This window comes from Orycteropus afer, unplaced genomic scaffold, assembly GCF_000298275.1.
Source record: "Orycteropus afer afer isolate SDZICR_OR568_19922 unplaced genomic scaffold, OryAfe1.0 scaffold00234, whole genome shotgun sequence".
NCBI lineage: Eukaryota > Metazoa > Chordata > Mammalia > Tubulidentata > Orycteropodidae > Orycteropus > Orycteropus afer.
In genome coordinates this window covers 5,127,162-5,142,005 of record NW_006921821.1, presented here as the reverse complement: position 1 = coordinate 5,142,005, position 14,844 = coordinate 5,127,162, and positions in this window count along the sequence as shown.

Genomic DNA, 14,844 nt, shown 5'->3' with positions numbered 1-14,844 from the left:
ATATATATAGGAGCTCTGGTGGCATAGTGCCTAAGGCATTTGACTGCTAACCAGAAGGCTGGCGGTTCAAACCCACCTGCCACTCCTCTGAAAGAAGGTTGGGCAATCTACTCCTGTAGAGATACTGCCTTGGAAACCCAAGGAGGGGTCACTATGAGTCATACATATACATATACATATACATATACATATACATATACACACACACATACAGAGAGAGAGAAAGAGAGAGAGAAAGGAGAGGAGAGAGAGAGAGAGATGTATCTTAAGGAAATGGCTTACACAATTGTAAAGCCTGGCAAATCCCAAGTCCACGGGTCAGAACTGGATGCTTCTCTTATCTCACATAGCTTCAGGGGCTGACAAACCCAAAAAAGGCAGGCCGTACAGCAGGTTGCTGGCTTCAGGGGCTGACAAATCCAGATCAGTGGATAAAATGGCAGGTTGCTGGATCATAGGCTGCAAAGGCAACTATCCCAAAATCAGCAGGAAATACAGCAGGTCACTAGTTCAAGTCCAGATGATGATGAGCCAGATGCAAAATCTCGAGCAAAAAGCCAGAGATCTTTGCAAGGATTTCCATATATATAAGAAACAGGCCACCCCCCTGAGGAAATTCCATTTCAGGTGATTGGCTGCTCACAGCAGATCATCAGGGAAATGGTTACATTATATCAGATATCTTCATGAGGCATGACTCCATCCATAATGCTAAACCGCTGAGAATCATGGCCCAGACAAGTTGACACACAACATTAACTATCACAGTTTGGCTGTAAAATTGAATAAAGATAATGAGCCTTAGTTGAAAAGAGATTTTTTTTTTAAAAAAAAAACAAAATAGGTATAGTGTTATAGCTTGCTTTTACTCTGTTGGGAATAAGTCACTATGGAGAGAAAAAGTGATGAAGCATAAATAGGCATAGGAATTTTGAAATAATGCCCTAGAGTAGATGTGAGGATGTGACCATAGAGAATTCTTTCTTGCATAACGTCAGGAGAGAAGTGACACTTGTATAGTCTCAAAGTATATGAGTACAGGTGCAATCAGCTGATAGATTTGGTCATAGAGGCATGTAGAAATTCCTTTCCAATTCTTTCTTTCTTTCCACTCCCTCCCTTCCCTCTTTTCTTCCTTCTTCTCCCTCCGTTCTTTTCTCCCTCCCTCCCTCCTTCCCTTCCTCCTTCCTTCCTTTTTTTCCTTTCTATCTGTTTCTTTTTTTCTTCCTTAATTTAAATAAGAAGCAACTTTAAAAGAGCTACCTATATGGGATCAAACTGACAGCAACAATGCAAAAAGTTACATAGGAAGCTTAGGGGGCAGTGAGTTTATGTCAATGGTTAGGAACAATTAGAAAACCGACAGTGAGTATGTTTGCACAACTTCAAGTATATAATTAATGTCACTGAATTGTATGTGTAGAAATTGTTTAATTGGTTTATTTCAAAAATGATATTAAATAAATAAACAAAAATAAGATTAACAGCCCAGAAATAGATTCATCTACTTATGATCAGCTGATCTTTGACAAAGAGCCAAAATACATTCAATGGGGAAGAGATTTTCTTTTAACAAATGGTGCTGGCAAAACTGAATATCCATTTGCAGAAAAATTAAACAAGATCCATACCTCATGCCGTACACAAAAATTAATTCCAGATGGATCAATGATTTAGATGTAAAACCTAAAAGTATAAATTTCATCAAAGAAAAAAGAAGAGTAAACTATGGGCCCTAATACATGGCATTAATAGACACCAAACATCAGTTAAAATGCACAAACAGCAGATCAGCTAGATGGCTGAGATCTTCAAAAAATTAAATTCTTATGTGCATCAAGAGATTTCCCAAAAAGAGTAAAAAGAGAACTGACAGATTGGGAAAAAATACTCAGCAATGACATATCTGTCAAGGGACTTAATCTCATAGAAAACTTTAATATCTTAACTGCAAAAAGACAAACAGTTCAATTAACAAATGGGCAGAAGACATGAACAAATACTTCACCAGAGAAGATATTCAGGCAGCCAACAAACACATGAAGAAATGCTCATAATCATTAGCCATTAGAAAGATGCAAATAAAAACAACAATGAGATATCATCTCAACACAACACTAACAGCAAAGTTCAACAAGACAGAAAATAACAAATGCTGGCAAGGATGTAGGGAGACTGAGACTTTCATACACTGCTAGTAGGACTGTAAAATGATACAAACATGGGAAAACAGTATGGCAACTCCTTAAAAAGTTGGAAATAGAAATATCATTTGATCCAGCAATCTCATTAATAGGTGAGAGCCTAAAGAAGTGAGAGCCAGGACATGAATAGATGCATGCATACCCATGTTCTTTGTAGTATTATACACAATACCAAAGAGATAGAAACAACCTAAGAGCTCGTCAAGAGACGAATGGATAACCAAACTAAGGTACATACACACAATGGCATACTATGCAACACTAAAGAATAATGTAGAATCTGAAAAACACCTCATAACATGGGGGAACTTGGAGAACATCACGGTGAGTGAAATAAGTCAATCAAATATTGTATGAAGTCCACTATTGTAAAAAGTCAAGGAAAAAAAAGTCATCTTCCTTACACATGGAAGGAAGATTTCTTCATTGGTTACCACATACAGAAGGGGAAGTGAGGGAAAATTGCTAGATAGGTAAGAGACAAGCATTGATTTGGGTAAAGGGAAAAGCAATATACCAAATGTGAGCAGCACAATAACAGTAAAGAAAAGGAAGACATGGAGAAGTGCACAAGAGGTACAGGCATCAAAGGTAAACACTTTGACATACACACTAATGCATTATCAACAATGACAAACATTAATCTATGGATGGATAAACAGGTAGACAGGCAAAATGATCAGGTATGGGTGTGCAAAAGGGAATATACCTGTGACTATATATAAGTTTGGTAGAAGATATTCCTGTATATGTATTTGTATGTGCTGTAAGAATGTCCATTATATATAATAGAGCTAATGGGGCAAAGTTATGATAACTTCTTAGCCATAGCCAAAAACCTTGAGGGAGATGAGTCCCTGGGCCCATGGGCTCAGAAGTATGTTTGCAAGGGACATCAAGTTCAATTGGCATAATATACTACACAAAAACATTTTTCTATATCCTACCTCCTTGGAAGGAAGACTGGGCAATCTACTTCCATAGAGACACTGCCTCGGAAACCCAAGGAAGAGTGACTGTGAGTCGGAACCAACTCAATGGCAGTGAGGTTTTTTTTTTTTTTTTGTGACTTTGGTGAGTAGTGACTGGTGTATTAAAAGCTTCTGAGTGGCAATCTAAGGTGCAACAATTGGTCTCTCCTCATTCAGAGAAAAGAAGAATGAAGAATACCAAAGACACATGGAAACAATTAGTCCAAGGGACTAATGGACCATGGGAACTTCAGCCTACATGACCCTGACACCAGAAGAACTGGATGGTGCCTGGTTACCACAGTTAACCACTCAGAAAGGGATCAAAATGGGAGAACCTGGACAGAATGGGAGAAAAATGTGGAACAAAACTGGAAATCATAAAAAGAACAGGATTACTGGTCTGATGCAGACTGGTAAAACCCCCAAGACTATGGTCTCTAGTCATTGTTTGGGCCTGAAATTGAACTCACTCTCATGACTTCCAGCCAGACAATGGACAGGCTTATAAGATGAAAAATTGCACCAGATAGCTATACTCTTTAGAACAATCAACCATGGAAGATCAGAAGGGGAGCATTTGCAAGGGAGATAGCTCAGAGGGCAAGAATGCATAGGACTGAAGGACACAGGGAAAAGGTAACAACAGGGAGGAAGTGGGAAGAGAGCTGTTAAATTATTAGGATTGCAATCAATGTCATGAAACAAAACGTGCATGAACTCTTGAATGGAAAATGAATTTGCTCTGTAAACTTTCACCCACATAACAATTTAAAAAAAAGAAAGAAAGAAAGAGAAGAAGAAGACGAAATAAGTTCAAGTGGCTCAAAAAAACAAAGTGTTATAATGAAACGTGCAAACACCTGGAGTTAGATAATCAAAGGGAAGGATACATTCAGCATTTCTGAAGCAAAAAGAAGGAAAGAAAAAAAAATCAAGCCTCAAGTTTCAAACAGAAAAAGAAATTGTGCACAGTTTAAAATCTGTAATCTATTATGATAGTCACTCAATCTGTATGCTGAGCAAATAATCCAAGAAGCTGGATTATATGAAGAGGAATGTGTCATTAGAATTGGAGGAAGGCTCATATCACAATCTGTGATTTGCAGATGACATGATTTTATTTGCTGAAAAGGAAGAGGACTTGAAGTACTTACTGATGAAGATCAAAGATCTACAGTCTTCAGTATGTAATATACATCAACATAAAGAAAACAAAAGTCCTCACAACTGGACCAATAAGCAACATCATGATAAATGGAGAAAATATTGAAGTTGTCAGGGATTTCATTTTACTTGGATCCATAATCAACACCTATAGAAGCAGCAGTCAAGAAATCAAAGGACATATCACACTGGGCAAATCTGCTGCAAAAGATCTCTTTAAAGTGATAAGTGCTAACTGGAATGTCAGCAATTCAAACCCGCTACCTGCTTCGTGGAAGGAAGACTGGGCGATCTACTTCCATAAAGATTATCAGCGTCAGAAACCCAATGGGATGGGGGTCGCTATGAGTTGGAAATGACTCGATGGCAGTGAGTTGTTTTTTTTTTTTTTTTTTCCTTTAAAATGTTAAAGAGAAAAGATGTCACATTGAACTGTAAGATGCACCTGATTCTAGCCATGGTATTTTCAATAGTGTCATGTGCATGTGAAAGTGGGACAATGAATTAGGAAGATTACAGAAGAATTGATGCCTTTGCATCATGGTGTTGGCAAAAAATATTGAATATACACCATGGGCTGCTAGAATAACAAACAAATCTGCATTGGAATAAGCACAGCCAGAATGCTCCTTAGAAGCAAGTATGGCCAAGTTCTTTGGACATGTTATCAAGAGGGACAAGTTCTTGGAGAACGATGTAATACTTGGTAAAATAGAGTGTCAGTGAAAAAGGGAAACACCCTCAATGAGATGGATAGATACAGTGGCTGCAACAATGCGCTCAAGCTTGGCAATGGTTATGAGGATGACATAGGAATGGGCAGTGTTCTGTTGTACAGGGTCACTATGTGTTGAAAGTGACTCAACAGTACCTAACAACAACAAATCATCAACTGAGAGTGGGTACAGCCAGGAGATGGGGCCAATGTTAAATAAAATAAGGTCGTGGTCTGCCAAGGAACATGTTCCATATGTGTTACGCACCTGTAAATAGCCTCACTGTTGTAGTGGAATGTGATCATGTGCATCTGACATCCACGTTGAGGCTCAAGGGGGCCAGAAGTTTCCTGGGAGTGGGGGCATCAGAGTTGAGACTGCATGGGTTTTGGTCAGCTGGGGTGTGAGTATGGGATAGCATTCTTGGAAGAGGGGCTCACTGAAGCTGAGACTGTTCAGCACTTTGAAAACTAGTTCGTATACCAAAGTCATATTTTCCACTACAGTGAGAGTCCTTTGCAGACCAGCCATCATTCATTCATTCATTCACTCATCCACTCACTTAGCAAACATTTATTGAGCATCTACCAGGTGGAGCTTCCTTGGTCCCTGACCTAATGGGTCTATAGTGTGATGCTGTCACACCCATACCATGATATAGGGTGCAGTTCCTGTGCAACAAAGGATGCCAGCAGAATGGGAAGGTGGGGGTCCAGTGACACGAGCCTGGTTCTTTGTCTCTGAGCCTATATATGCTCAGAGTCAGGCATATGTTTCTAATTTGTCCATGCAGTGGGAATCCTTTTGCTTTTGTTAATTGGCATAAAGTTGCCTTATAGGCTGAGAAAAAACAGTTATATTTCATTAGCCTCTCAGTATATTTTATGGTATTTGAAGAGTTGCAGACAATTTTACTGAATGCCAGATAAAAGAAACAACATTTTAAGCTAGTTTAACTTGGGTCTTAGGTGAGCCTGCTAGGTCTTGGGCAAGGGTTCCAAATCATAACCCCCCTGAAGCTCAGAGATAGAGTCTGCCAGAAGCCAGGCTCTGGGTTGGAAATGAGAAGGCATCCTGGTTTCCTTGGGACTGAGGCTCTCTTGGTTTCTGCTTGGTCTTTGGCACTAAGGCTGGGAAATTGTGAATGAGAGAGGAACTCAGGCCTACATTGTGAGGTATTTCAGGCTGAAGCAATAATACAAGGTCTCCCCTTGATGACTGAAGATCATTCAGCATCCTCAGACTTGGTATGGAGACAGTTATGGAAAGAAGAGCAGCCACCAGGCCTGATGACTTAGAGGACCAGCATCACATGAGGTCAGGGATCAAGGAACTGCCACCTGGTAGCTGCTCAATAAATGTTTGCTAAGTGAGTGGAGTGAATGAATGAATGAATGATGGCTGGTCTCCAAAGGACTGAACCTCCACAGGAAACAGTAAGGTGAAGGAATAAGTGGGGGTAAGGGCAAGGGACATGGAACTATTGCTCATGGTGGAAAGTTTAAGGTTCTAGAAATTCTGCCATCTATTTTTACTGTTACTATCACTGTCTGTACATCCTCCCTCAGGGTGATGTTTCTTGGAAAGCAGTTATTCCAGATAGCCAGCAAGTAATTCAGTTGTTTGGGGCTTGAAAATTTGTTCTGTGACTAATTAAACTTTATGTATCTAACTGTTCACTGAACATTATTCTAATATTGCACTATGAACATTACTACCTCATGTATCTTAGGCATCATTAGTTTGGCATTAGTGCCTGTTAGGGAAAACTTTATGATGTGCACTAATAAACTCTTAAGACAAATGAACTTGAGACATATGTGAGCACCCCATAAAACAAACCCCATTGGACTTTCACTTTTAATGTTTTTGCATTCACACTGAGAACAATAATATAGCACCCTTTTGTACAGCACATAAAACCCAACATGTAGTCTATGAGAACTCCACCTTTTCAGCAGTATCTGATAAACTACAAAAAAAAAAAAAAAAAAGAAGAAGAACTATAATATGTAGCATGTGACAGCTGAAAATAAACAGGTTTTACAACTCCAGCTGTGAAATACCCTTCAGCTGACATCTTAGGACAATCCTGAAAAATGTTCAAATGTGAACTTGTCAACCTGACTTAAGAAAGAGTCTTTGAGGATTTGTATTTAGAGAGCTGATAATCACCAGATAATGTTTAAATGTAATAACAGTCATTTTGAAGGGGGAAAAATAGTCAATCAAAATACACTATAACTTTAAAATGTCAAGTACATGTTATAAAATAAAATAATACTTATATAAACCTATAAACAAAAGACATGTACCTTCAGAACACATTCAGAAGAAAAGCTACTTTCCTGTCCCTACTGTTAACCAGTAAAACCAGTTGCCATCAGTCTATTGTGACTCATGTGTGTCAAAGTAGAATTCTGCTTGATGGGGTTTTCAATCGCTGATTTTTTGGAAGTAGATAATCAGATCTTTCTTCCAAGGTACCTCTGGGTAGACTTGAACTTCCAACCTTTCAGTTAGCAGCAGAGGTCATTAACCATTTGTACCACCCAGGGACCCCTCTATACTGTTAGAGATGGCTCATACACCAGCATTTTTAGCAGCTTTCATACCCACTCAGACATTTTCTTGGTTTGCTTGTTGGAGAAGGAACTGAAAAAGGAAGACCCTCGGAGTGCTAGCACAAACACCCTCACCTGTCTATAGTCGCAACCTAACACCTTAAGGCAGAAATGATTCATTAGCTACTTTTCAACCCATCAAATTTCTGTTCTAGGTTACGAAAAAAAAATGTATTGGCTCATTACTGTTGCATAAGTTAAGGTTACCAAGGGATTTTGAATAATAATAAAAAAATCTCACTGCCATCAAGTTGATTCTGAATTATAGCAACCCCCTTTGGGTTTCCAAGGCAATAAATCTTTATGGAAGTAGATTGGCCAGTCTTCCTTCCACAGAGTTACAGAGTGGCTGGCGGGTTTGAACCACCAACCTTCTGGTTAGCAGTCAAATGCCTTAGGCACTGCACCACCAGTGTTCCTAACTGAAAAATAGTGAGAGTAAATTATAAAATACCATGAGGAGTCATCAGAAACTGCTTGTGATATTTTCCAGGTAAAAGTTGGACATTAAAGAAGCTTCTTTAGAATGGGTTATCATGACACTTTAGATGGGCACCATGAGAATCAGATGGAAGAAACCTATTATTGGTTGAATTGTGCCCCCCAAAATGATATGTTGAAGTCATGACTTCTTGTACTTGTGGATGTGAACTTGCTCAGGGACATTGAGCCTTTGAAAATAGTATCAGTTAACTCATACCTGAGTAAAGTGGGTCCTAGTCATAATTCCTTCTGAGAGAGATCTTCTAAGAAAAGAGAACAGACACAGAGGAGGGGCCAGAAACACAGAGGGAAGAGAGAAGCCATGTGATGGCAGAGGCAGATGCATCTATAAGCAGCAAAGAAATACCAAGGATTACTGCAGAAGGAGTGGCATGACCAATACCTTCATTTAGACTTTTAGTCTCCAGAACTGTGAGAAAATGTTTCTGTTTTTTATAGCCTACCTCTTGTGGTATTTTGTGATTGCAGCCCAAGGAACCCGAGACACTCTCCCTACCACCACCACCACCAAGCAGGATGGAGAGGGAGGGACCAAAGCATCTGGGCTTTAATCCTCACGTACACTGCAATTAAATTATCTGGTTCTCTGAAATCTACAAATTGTCCATAAGTTTCCTGAGAATGAGATTTATTTTTAAAATGCCAGAACTGTAGTTGGCCTAGAAAATAGATTTTGGATATATAAATCATAATGTGGAAGTTTGAGTTGGCCAGATTCTTGCCTTCCTATTTATTTTTTTTTTTTCCTGAAATACAGCTAAGATAAAAACATACAACACTGTGTAAACATGATATGTACTAAAATCTGGAAAACTGAGTCTCTTGGCTGCCTACATAGTACAGAAACTTCTCTCTGAATCATCCAATGCCTCATTAATCTGTGTGCTGTAGATAAGCCAGAGTCATTTGAAGCAGCTGGAGTTTTAAAGCTTTAACAGGAAAAGCTACAGTTACCAAAACCTAATCTCCCACAAAGGGACGAGTACAACTGAGGATGGAAAATAATCATCAGATAGAATAAAAGGGAATAGCACTAACATTTACTAAACTCTTACTATGTGCCAGGGGCTTTATATACATTATCTAATTTATCTTTCACCTTAACCCTGGGTTTTATTGTTCTCAAATTTCAAATTGAGAAACTGTGGATAGGAAATGTTAAATTGAGCTCCAAGTTACTCACAGAGCTGGGGATATGGCTACATTTGAGGATTTACATCTCAAGATATATTACTCAAAGCTGTAGCACTTTGGCCAATCCCATGTGGGCAGGAAAGAGAAATCTCTGTGTATTTTCAGGTTAGCGAGTGCCTCCTCAGTACCAGGCACTGTGTTAAGCATCAGTGTTTAAAAGATGGATAAGGTTCAGTTTCTCAGGAAGCCCAGGGATGTCTACAACTCTTATTTATCAGGGCTGGAAATCTCAGCCCTCTTCTATAACTAAAATTACAATCATAGTCCAAAGGCATCTACAATTAAAAAAAAAAAAAAAAAAAAAAACTACCATATATTGAGCGCTTAATCTGGGTCAATAATTGTTAGGTTCTTCAGAGAATCCAAAAGTAACTATAACTTAAAAGAACAAACATATCAAGATGGAGAATTTACTGGTATAGTGTTGCTGTTACCTAGCTACTGTGGTGTTGGCCCCCAACTCATGATGACCCCAGTGCCTCCATGTGTTTTACAGAATAGAACTACTCCATCGGTTTTTCTTGCCTGTGAGGTCTGGTGGTGAAGTAGTTAACATATTTTTGGCTGCTAACCAGAAGGTCGGGAGCTCTGGTGCCATAGTGCCTAAGGCATTTGACTGCTAACCAGAAGGCTGGCAGTTCAAACCCACCAGCCACTCCTCCCAAGGAAGGTTGGGCAATCTACTTCCGAAATGATGTCGCCGCAGAAACCGAAGAAGGGGTCTCTATGAGCTGCATTCGACTCGACAGCAGTGAGGGTTTTTTTTTTTTTTTTTTTTAATTTTAACCAGAAGATGATCAGTGGTTCAAACCCATCAGCCACTCTGTGGAAGGAAGATGGGGTTATTTACTTCTATGAAGATTTACAGCATGGGAATTCCAATGTGGGTCACCTTTAGTTAGAATCCACTCGATGGCAGTGAGGTTTTTTTTTTTAGTTTAATATCTATGAAAGCAGCTCACCAGGCCTTTCTTCTGTGGAGTTGCTGGGTGGGTTAGAACCTCCAACCTTTAAGTTACCAGCTGATTGCAAACCGCGTGTTCCACCCAGGATCCTTACAGTATTATAGGAATTTTATTTTTTTTTCCAGTGAAAATTTGGTAATTTCCCTCATGCCCCTATAAGCAGTATCCAGGCAATTTATAGGAGCACTGGTAGCATAGTGCCTAAGATACTTGACTGCTAACCAAAAGGCTGGCGGTTCAAACCCACCAGCCACTCCTTGGAAGGAAGGTTGGGCAATCTACTTCTGTAGTGATACTGCCTCAGAAACCAAGGTAGAGGTCTCTGGGAGTTGGGTCCGACTAGACAAGAAAAGACAATTAATATTGTCAATTGTTCTACACCTCCAGGTCATAACTTCCTACCCAGTGTGGAAAGTAGGGGAAGCCAGACCCCAGAAAGAGGTATAAAAAAACTATTTTCTACCAAACTACAGAGAAAAGAAAACTGCTTCTGAAGTTTCTGTATATAATGCTCAATCTCTGTTTCGGATATCAGATTCGGTTGATAAAAGATATACTCAACACATTTATCAAGTATTTCTGGAGCTTTCTGCTGGCTACTTCTCAAGCTCTGATTTACAGGAAAACATAATTTCACCTTGGCAATTTTGTTTATTCAGCTAGTTTGGGTGAAGGGGTTAGTAGGCAACTTGACATTTATGTTTTAACCACTCATTATGCTAACAATTCCCCCATTGTTTTTCCAAACTACAGAAACTGCTTAGTTTCTAATCAATGATTTTACCATCCAGAACTGTTTTCTTTTCCAGTCTACAAAGAAATGATTTTGGTTTTCTCTCAAGAAGAATCTGTTACCTCAGAGTCACCCAAGGGATAACCAAAGTTGTATTTTATGCAGCCTTTAAAAATGTTTTGATGATATTGTAATGGTTGCCTCTTCAAAAGATTGGGAATATGTACATACAAAATAGAATTGTTGTTGTTGTTGTTTGCCGTCGAGTCGGCCCCGACTCATAGCGACCCCTCCTTGGGTTTCCGAGGCAGTATCACTACGGAAGTAGGATTGCCCAACCTTCCTTCCGAGGAGTGGCTGGTGGGTTTGAACCGCCAGCCTTCTGGTGAGCAGTCAAGTGCCTTAGGCACTATGCTACCAGAGCTCCTGTTGTTGTTGTTGTTATGTGCCGTCGAGTCAGCGCTGACCAGAGCTCCTACAAAATAGAATAGTACATGTAAAGTAGAAACCTTAACCACAAGAATCGTGCTTGTGAGGAAAGCCTCCTTACATACAGTGCTGCTGCATGGAGGAGTGTCCTTCTGTTAGCTGGGGAAGGCCATTCTAGCTAGATTAAAATCCTAGTCCCTAGTTTGACTGTTTAGCTGAGATTTCATTATCCACCCAAACCACCCCTCCTCCAAAGCCAGTTACCATCCTGTTTATTCCAGCTCATGGTGACTCCATGTGTTCTGTGTGCATCAGAACAGAATTGTGCTCTGTAGGGTTTTAAATGGCTGATTTTTCTGGAAGTAGATCACCAGGCCTTTTTTCTAAGGCTCCTTTGGGTAGATTCAAACCTCCAACCTTTGAGTTAGCAGCCGAGCACATTAAAACCCAAGGACTCTGAAATATCACTAGTTATCCAAACATTGTCACCAAGTGAATCAGCAACAAGCAGTGTAACATTTTTCTGTAGACCATGGAAATGCCCACCTGGAAAGAGAAGGAAACTTACTTATCAGGTTCCTGTGGGACCTAGCACCCTCTCCTCCTGGGTTGCCTTCCACATGACCCATTGGGAACAACAGGCGCTTCCTGTCTGGCCTTCCCAGCAGCAGCTGCTCTGCCACCTGACAGCTGAGGCTTTAACCAGCGGCTGTTTTTTTCCACTACATTCAGGGGTAACAAGGACAGCAATACCCAAGGGCTCTGTGCCAAGGCAGAAATGACAGAGAGATGAGAGCCACAATCTGTGGAAAAGCTAACACTTCCAGGGGACTCCTCCTTGGTGACACTTAGTCTGTTCTGCTTTGTTTGTTATTTGTTGGAGTTACAGATTCTTGTCTTATTCCCATCCCATCTGCCATAGTTTAACCAATTCTTGGATCTGGTGCCATTCATTTAACTCATTTTTATTGAATATTTTCTTTATGTTAGTTCCTGTATTAGGCTAGTGATACAGAGAAGTGAGAAATAGTCCTTTCCTGAAGAATACCTACTGTACACCATAAATAAGTAAATAATACAATATAATAGTAACTGAGGTTAGGGGTCATTATGAGTCATAATCGACTCAATGACAGTGGGCTTTTGGTTTTAGGAGGTGAGAGAGAAGTGTTTAGGATCCCAGGGAAAGACGTGTCTAATTGTGCACTGTCCGTCATGGGGCTTGAGAGACAATGTTGAGGCTGGAAGTGTGACTAATAGGTTTGTGGGGTGTAAATACCAGGAGTGCCCAAGTCCTAGTCCTAGTGTTGCCACCGGGTGACCTTGGCCATGACACCAACATCTCTGCCTCTGCCCTTCTACTATCTTCACATCCCTTCCAGTTAAACACATTATGTTTTAATAAAATATTTTTTATCTGGTATGTGGAAATGCTGACCATTGTGTGGCCAGTGATGGTGTGGATGTGCTCTAAAAGGACCTTCATGTCACTTAGAGGCCTTTTCCTTACTTTTCTTTAATGATGGTGATTGATACTGAGGTCTTGTGAGAGATAGGAACTGCATTAAGTACTTTATTTACATAAATGACCTTTCATCCTCCAAGTGCTGGTGCTATAGTCTTCAATGAGCAGATGGAGAGACAGAGGCCTGGTGAGGCAGCTTTCTGGTCTGAGGTTCAAAAACCCATGAGTGGCAGAGCTGGGATCAGAATGGATCTGGTCATACTCCAGAGATTCTGTGCTTGACCAGTGCTTTGTTGGCTTCTCCGGGTTTACCCTAATGAGCCATGGCCAGATGCCACTAGTTTCCCGCCAAGATGTGGCCCAATAGGAAGCTTCACTCTCAAACAGCTATGGGAAGAAAGTTAGATAATAGATAGTTTAAAAACACTTTCTAGGAGCTGAGTAAGAAACTAAAGAAAAGACAGAAGCAAGAAATAAGAGGAGTGGTGACACACATAAAGTACATTATTTCTAGGTGAGTGGATTGGTGAAGCAGTCCCAGAAATGGCAATGTCACTTCAGATTTTGATGTGGAACAACCAGTGTGACAGCTATGGGACATGAGATTCAGGAATAGGATAAAATTTTGCCATCAGCTCTCTCTAATGTATTTATAGGTGAAACAAAAGCATTTAACATCACCAACATTAAGCAATTTTGACTCTGTAAGTTTGTTTGTGGAAGTGGCATGACTTGACTGCATAATTTGTTTTGCCACATTTCAGTTGAGATTGAATAACATTGGTTGAGAACTTAACTGGATACTGGGATAGGTGATAACACATATGTCATCTTATCCCAACTTAAATGTGAAATGAAGCATCATAATGAGTAGAATTTAGTGTGACTTATTCTCTATCATAAAGTAAATTATAATAACTACTGCTTATCAAGCCTTTATTATGCATCAGGAATTTAGCTATATTATGCTGTTTAATCCCTTCATTTCATAGATGAGGAGACTAAATGTCAAATAAACTAAATTATTTTCTGAGGCCTTAAACCCCATGAAGTGAGAAGAACTGTCCAGTCCAGCCCAGCCTGGGGGAATCTAAGAATGCAACCAAGTTCTGGTGGACATTCTCAGATGAGTTGGGAAAATCTTAAACATTTTAAATATCACAAATCCTTGTGGCACACTGGCTAAACGCTTGGCTACTAACTGAAAGGATGACAGTTCAAGCCCACCCAGCAGCTCCGTAGTAGGAAGACCTAGTGATATGCTTCCAAAAGATTACAGCCTAGAAAATTCACTGAGGCAATTCTACTCTGTCACATGGGATTTCTATGAGCCAAAAATCTACTAGAAGGCCTATAAGAACAACATAATGCAAAGCCCAACCCCTCTCTCATGAGGTTGGTTAATATCACAAGGTGATCATGAGGTATTATGTGGTAGGCCTTTCTGACCTGGCAGCTTTCCTCCCCCATACAGAGTCACCTTATCAGCTCATCTAATCTGTTTATTAGGTGTAGTCTGGAGTCCTTATGGAAGACACTTAAATTCCAAGGATTTTCTTAGAGATTATCTCTTAGGAACAGGACAACGACCAAATTCTTTGAGTAAAGTTAATGTAAACCCCACATCAGATATAGCAAAAAAGAAATTTCATAACAATTGAGATCATGATCTCATTATTACATTAGACTGTACTTTCATTTAAATACTAAGTCTCTTACTAGGGACATAAAGGACAGATCTGAATGGATATCTCAAAGGACTAGCATATCTGCAGTTCACATGCGTAGAGAGACAGTGGGGCCTGGGCCTCTCCTTTGTTGTCAAATATGGACCCCATGGGCATACCCACTGCCCCTAGCTGAAGAACTGTG